The sequence below is a fragment of the Equus asinus genome, chromosome 11, assembly GCF_041296235.1.
Source record: "Equus asinus isolate D_3611 breed Donkey chromosome 11, EquAss-T2T_v2, whole genome shotgun sequence".
Lineage (NCBI taxonomy): Eukaryota > Metazoa > Chordata > Mammalia > Perissodactyla > Equidae > Equus > Equus asinus.
The window spans coordinates 42088747-42096241 of record NC_091800.1 but is presented as its reverse complement, the minus strand read 5'-3'; the positions used below and the strand labels follow the sequence as shown (position 1 = coordinate 42096241).

The 7495-nt window shown below is 40.1% G+C and overlaps 1 pseudogene; it reads left to right on the top strand.

Moving 5' to 3' along the window:
• The first annotated feature begins 277 nt into the window (after positions 1–277).
• On the top strand, positions 278–2217 carry LOC106827597 (protein SETSIP-like; annotated as a pseudogene).
• Positions 2218–7495: the final 5278 nt, after the last annotated feature.

Here is a 7495-nt window from a genome sequence, read left to right as displayed (position 1 = left end):
ATAAATGGAGATCCACTTTGAAAATTCCCTGAGCAAAACCAGTTTGGTCATACAAACAAAGCTTTATTTAGATTATTTTGCAAGACTAACTTGATCTGGGTCATTTCTTCTTTATACTTCTGGAAATCATAAGCAAAGCTTAAAACTATGTCCTCAGGCTGATATGAGGTAGCCACTAACCAGCTCTCTATCATTTAGGAAAATTCTGCTATTATAATCAACCACTGTGAAGAATAAACACTCACTGCATTCTCACTATATAAGCTGTTTTATAAGGATGTATCCAGGAGCCTCATTCTGTTTTGGTCTGAGTGTTCCGGGTTTGCAAGCTGTCTTTATGGTGCCTGTACAATACAATTTTACCAATGCCTACTTTGGTGATTCATTGGTTTTACTTCTGAACTTTTTTTTTTAAGAAGTTTCTCATTTGCTTTTTTAATTTTTTTAAAATATTGGCACCTGAGCTAAAAATTGTTGCCAATCTTCTTTTTTTTTTTTTTTTTAATTCTTCTCCCCAAAGCCCACCAGTACATAGTTGTAGATTCTAGTTGTGAGTGGCTCCGGTTGTGCTACGTGGGACGCCACCTCAGCGTGGCCTCATGAGCAGTGCCATGTCTGCACCCAGGATCCGAACCTACAAAAACACTGGGCCACCAAAGCAGAGCACACTAACTTAACCACTCGACCAAGGGGTCGGCCCGCTGCTTCTGAACTTTTGACACCACTCATGGATGAATAGATAAAGGAAATATTGTCTTTACATGCAGTAGAATATCACTCAGCCTTAAACAAGAAGGAAATCTTGCCATTTGCAACAACATGGATGAACCTGGAGGCCATTAGGCCAAGTGAAATAATCTAGGCACAGAAGGACAAACACTGCATGATTCTGCATCTATGAGGTATTAAAGTAGTCAAACTCAGAGAGTAGAATGGTGGTTTCTAGGGGCTGGAGGGAAAGGAATATAGGGAGTTGCTGTTCAAAGGGTATGAAGTTTCATTTATGCTAGAGGCATAAATTCTAGAGATTTGCAATATAACGTCATGCCTATAGTTAACAAGACTGTACAGCACATTTAAAAATTTAAGAGGGTAGACCTCATGTTAAGTTTTCTTACTCAAAAAGAAAAAAGGAAACCATCAAAATTAAGAAAAATATCTGCTTTTTGGTAACATAAGACCTCTGTTCCTGAGTTGGAGGTCTGGGAGGATGCAGCCGCTCAAGAGCTCAAGAGAACAAGCAAAGAGCTAGAGCACAGAGCCGGAGGGAGGGAGCAGATCTGCCTGCCGGACTGCCACTGCCTCCCCTGAGTAAGCAGGAGCCCAGGCCGGGCTCAGGCTGCCCAGCCCCTTCCTCCCCACCAGGCTTGAGGGCTTTGCCAGAGCCGCAGGGAGGGAGAGCAAGTGAGAGAGTGCCTGCGCGTGTGCTGCAAGGAGAAGCCACTACCCACTCCGTCCGTCTTTCTTCTCTACCCCCTCCCCACCCCCATCCTCAAAGGCAGAGCAGCACAGTGTATGCTTGCTCTCAGCCCAAGTCAGTAAAAAAGAGCTCAATTTCCAACCACTATGAGGCCCAGGAGTCCCCAGAAAAAGAACAGCAAGAAGCAGTTGGACATGTTGATGAAATACAAAATGAAATGGACAGACTTAATGAACAAGCCCATAAGGAGATTTGAAAGTACAACAAAAATATAACAAATTCCACTAACCATTTTTTCAGAAGAGGATGGAATTGCTCGCCAAAATCCCAAATATTGTGGGAATATCTGTCAGCCATCCACAAGTCTGCACTGCTTGCGGAGGATGATGAAGGGAGCTGCGCTGTTTGAGGAGAGTTGGAGACAGAGAATTTGAAGATATTAAATCAGGTTACAGAATAGATTTTTATTTTGAAGAAAACCCTTACTTCAAAAATGAAGTGTTCTCCAGAGAATTTCCTGAGACTGAGAGTAGTGATCCATCTTTAAAGTCCACTAAAATCAAATGGAAATCTGGAAAGGATTTGACAAAACGTTGAAGTCAAACACACAATAAAACCGACAGGAAGGCACAGCATGAGGAATCAGAAGCTTCCTTGGGTGGTTTACTGGCCATTCTGACACAGGTGCAGATGCGTTAGAAGAGGTCAGCAAAGATGATATTTGGCCTAATTCAAAAAAGATGACTAATGGAACAATAATGGATACAACCTGTCTTTTAATTTTCTCCAGTCCCTGAGAGTAAGTTGCAATCTTTTTTTTTCCTCTTGCGCTCAGTCAGCCGCCCTGTGTTTAAGGTCTCTTTCTTCTCCTTTATACCATGGTTCTAAATATTTGGGCGGGGGGTGGGGGGTGGAAAAACCTTGAGCAGAATGCAGTGGCAAAAGAATCTCTCACCCTTTCTGTTCCAAATTCATTTTTATCCCTTCCTGTCTTAACACAAATTTTATGGAATCAAGACCAGTGTACAATGTGCGGAAAAAGAAGGACCTTCCGCTCCGCCAGCTCTGCTGGAATCTGGAGGGTGCTAGGCCCTGTGTGGTTCTGCACAGAGTTCCAGCTTTTCTCCTCCTTTCTGTGTATATTGGACTCAGAGATCACATTGTGTCTCTAGGTGAGTATGGACAGTTAGCATTTACCAACATCTATCTGTCTACTTTCTCTTGTTTAAAAAGCGAAATAAAACCAAAAAAATTGGGTTATAGAAGGTTGGCAAAAGATGTGTTGGAGATGTTTGGGTGGGTTAAGTGGGCATTTTGAGAACATAGCTTTTCCTTTGGCAAGTTTAATTGTGATGTTTAATGGACATACTTGCAATTTAAGATGACACTTTTCTTTCTTTCTTTTTTTTTGAGGAAGATTGACCCTCAGCTAACTTCTGTTGCCAATCTTTGTCTTTTTTTTTTTTTTTCTCCCCAGAGCCCCAGTACATAGTTGTATATCCTAGTTGTAGGTCATTCTAGTTCTTCTGTGTGGGATGCCATCACAGCATGGCTTGATAAGCCGTGCTAGGTCTGTGCCCAGGATCCAACCTGGTGAACCCTGAGCCGCTGAAGCGGAGTGCACAAACTTAACCACTCGGCCATGGGGCCGTTCTCCTAAGATCATACTTTTGAAATAAAGTTCTCTCCTAAAGATGACTTGATCCTTGCCACTCGATGGGAGAATCAGCAGAACCTGTAGGATCTTATATGGATTGATATTCTCTATTGTAATTTTGTTTCTGTTTATTTTTAAATTTTCTTTTTGTTTCACTGGAAGGGAAAAGGGATGCTCAGCTTTAAACGTTAAAAGGGTACAAGTTGCTTTGTTACAATAAAACTAAATATATACACAAAGGATTTGATGCTTTTCTCTCAGAACAGATATACTTAATATGACTTTCCAAGTTTTACTTGTATAACATATTGTCAAACTATGTTACTCTAACTTGGTATTTTCTGATACACACTTTGCAGGGTGACTTCAGGGCTGTGTAGATTGAATAAAGGGATTTGAATCAACGTATTAATGTCTCTGTAACTGGGAAACATCCTGGGTACAATTGCCATCAGTTTCTAAAATTTTTCACATCATTTGGTATACCATATTGATCAAAACTCAGTTCTGAGTATGTTATATCCTTGATTTGTATCTTAAACTGGCATTTTTAAAAAATGAGCCTTTATTTATCTGGATATAATAATAGTGCCTGCCACCACCATCAGAGAGGTCTCATATTCTAATGTCTAGTCACACATGGGGCAATTGCTGGCATGTCTTCATTGGCACTATCAAACGTGGCCAAGGAGACAGGCACTTATAAGAAGTCCCTATTAATGGTAAGAAACTCAGGTTGAGAGTACTTTTGTCTCTAAGTACCAGCTGTTTAGCATATAACTCTCAAATGAGACCCATCCATGTGAATCTAGGTGAGACAACAGACTCTGTTCTGTCTGCTAAATGCCACTGTGCATAGAATAACATTTTGAGAAGTTACCTAATGTATAAACTTTTAATGCTGTAAAATATAGTAGCTAAAATTAAATGCCACTTAACTTTTCCAGAGGTGAATTAATGGACAGCTTCGTCAAATTCAAAGCTGTTTGATGTATAAAACTTTAGAAAGAGAACTATTCTATCCATAGACAAAGTGTAATAAAAACCTGTTTAGATGGATAGTATGTACTTTATGCACAGGTGTCTTTTTAGTAAATATATCACTGTAAACTGGTCAGGAATCTTGCTCCAATAGAGGAAGATAAAGATAAAAAGAAAAAAAAGATAATGTAAGAGATTTCTTTTTAGGTAAATTGACACAATACAAAACCACTACAGTCCACCTTAGGATCTGCTCCCATCTTGTATCTTGACCAGCAGGCCTAAAAAGGGTTAATTTGTTACATAACCCATCTGGCGACATGTTGGTCCTCATAAAGGAGAAATAGGACTATACCACAAAGGAAATAGAAGGCACAGCTGTCATTTAAAGATTTGAGCATGAAACCAGATTCTGAGAGCACTGATCAAGACAGGATTTAAATTTGGACTTGGGAGTGTTATCCCAAATTATAGGATATAACTCCCCGGAAAGTACCCTAGAATTTGATCATACTAACTTGTATAATGCCTCCTAGAACCATGGAAAATTGATGGCCCATACTGAATAAAGGTGAAATACCAGAATTGCCTCATAGGTGGTGAAGGAAGACCCACGCTGGATTGGATGTATTACATGCAGTCATGAGACACACAGAATGACAGTGTTCCACAGGAAGAGCAAAACCGTTAGCAATGTCATGGTAAGAGGGTCACTCTTTCTGATACCAGGGCTGAAAGTAGGAAAGGCTGTAACAGAGTTTGGCTCATTAATAGCAAGATAGTAGAGGCTTGGCAGTGGTTCTTAATCATCAGAAGAGAAGTGATCACAACCATAATGGCAAGGTTTGATTGGCAGCCAAGGGGATGTAACATGCAGAGGGTTATGGATATAGTTAATAGAACACGACCACCCCAGAGAAAATACAAGTGGGCAGCCAACAAGTTAACTATTCAGTTTGGGCTAACGGAAGAAATCAGGGATGGAAGGGGGCTGAAAACACTTGGTCTATTTAAAAGTCATGACCTCCTGCCCAGTTTCTAGAGCTAAGCCAGTTAGCAGATTTAGACCTCATTTTCTGAAGAGATAGTGAGGTACCCAAGAGAAAAGACCATACAAAACCATAGTTAGTATACATGAAATCGATACCCTAGTCCTTTACTAAAGAGACCTGTGGGGGCTGGCCCAGTGGTGTAGTGGTTAAGTTCTCATGCTCCTCTCTGGTGGCCCAGGGTTAACAGGTTTGAATCCAGGTGCAGACCTACACACTGCTCATCAAGTCATGCTGTGGCAGTGTCCCACACGCACACAAAAATAGAGGAAGATTGGAAAGATGTTAGCTCAGGGCCAATCTTCCTCACCAAATAAATAAGTTAATTAATTAAAAATTAAATAATAAGAATAAAGAGACCTTCCGTCCTTTCCTCTGATAACTGTGGAACTGAAGGGTAGAAGATTCCTAGATGCACTGAGAGATGTTAGAAACAGGGTCTGCATTGACACCAATACCTGAAGACCTAAAGCATCGTCATGTCATCATGCCCCTTCCCTATGAGAAATGGGCTATGTTGGGACATATGTGGAGAGGGGAGATAACAAATAGGTCTTGGCCAAGGGCTGGGTTACAGAACTTACAGTGGTGACCTGGTTGCCATTTTATCACAATATTTTTATTTGTGTTTTTTGTGAGGAAGATTGGCCATGGGCTAACAACTGTTGTCAATCTTCCTCTTTTTGCTTGAGGAAGATTATCACTGAGCTAATATCTGTGCCAATCTTCCTCTATTTTGTATGTGGGATGCTGCCACAGCATGGCTTGATGAGTGGTGCTAGGTCCATGCCTGGGATTCAAACCTGTGAACCCTGGACCGCCGAAGTGGAGCGTGCGAACTTAACCACTATACCCCTGGGCTGGCCCCTGTCACAATGTTTTTTTAAGTCTGTAGAGGAAGAATTATTATGGTATGAAATTTTAGAGTAAGTCTTCAGGAACTACACTTCCCTGTACAAGAAAATAATTCAAAAACAATATTACATCCCAGATGGCTTAGAAAATACTAATGGCGCCCTCAGTAATTTAAAAGAGGCCAAAATAGTGGTTCTCATCATATCTAATTTGACCACCGGTCTGACTCCTGTGGAAACAAGATGAATCCTGAAGGATGACTGTGGACTACTGCAAGCTCAACCTAAGTGTAGCCTAAATCTCAAATACCTTTCCTCAAAATTAATATAGCTTCAGTAATAGGATGTGTGATCATTGATTTGGAAAATGTGTTCTTTGCTGTCCCTATAAAAAAACATAATTAAAAAACAAAATATATTTTGTTCCAATTCTATGTTAACTCTTCCAACTCTGTCATAATTTAGTCAGAAGAGATATGGACTATCTGAATATTCTGTAAACCATCATTGATGTGATCCACTCATATATAAGTTAAGTGGTATATCTGGAATGTATTACAACTAGTGACAGGTTATACCATTCAGACATGTAAAGGAAGCCTAGATGCCCATAATACTCATCATCGTTGCACCAGTGTCCTTTCCTCATCCCATGTCTATTGGGATCCCTTATGACAAGATGAAAGAGGAGAACAAATCCTTAATTTGGTTTGATGATGGTTTTTCTTGGTATGAGAGTGCAAGTCAAAATCAATAGCAACTGCAATATACTACTATACACTGTCAGCCTTAAAAAATAGTGACAGTGGAAAATGTTCCCAGTCGGCATAACTTCAGAGTGTGAATACAGTCAGACACTTTACATGGACAGAGACATGACCCAAGGAAAGAATAAACATAGACTATGAGTAGTTGTGAATGGTTGAGAAGTTGTTCAGGATCCTGGGAGGAAAAAATATTGCAATATGGAGGAAAAAGCTCTGGGGTATAGGTATATGATATATATATCATATATATCTTTGTATATCTTTGTACTGTGACAAACACACACCCTTATTATCTGAAAGGATAATTGTGACTAAGAATGACTATGACATGGTCACAGGAACGGGTTTGAGTGATCCCAAATGTAAGCCAATTGGCTTAATACTTATTACATGAACATCCAGTGAGTGGAAGAGTTATTAGAAAAATGGGAGCCTTTTCTAACAATGTGATTCTCATCCCTCACTAGACCTTTTGTTTTTTAGAAGAGGGAAGGACACTCATTTCATAGTCAGCAACAACATTCTGCGTGTCTACTATGAACTGGGCAATGGGATAGCATCTGGAGAGAAAACGAAATCATGAGCCCTGATCTGTGATTTCTCAGAAATTCATGGGCTTATATTTTCATTTGTCAGTAGCTGTAGCCCATAACCTTAATTACGTACTGTTCAATGACCTGCTCACGTGCTTACTTTAATAGAGTATCTCATCTAAAGTTCTAATCCTCTGGGTGCTAATCTGTCACTGGAAATAGGTTCAACCATAA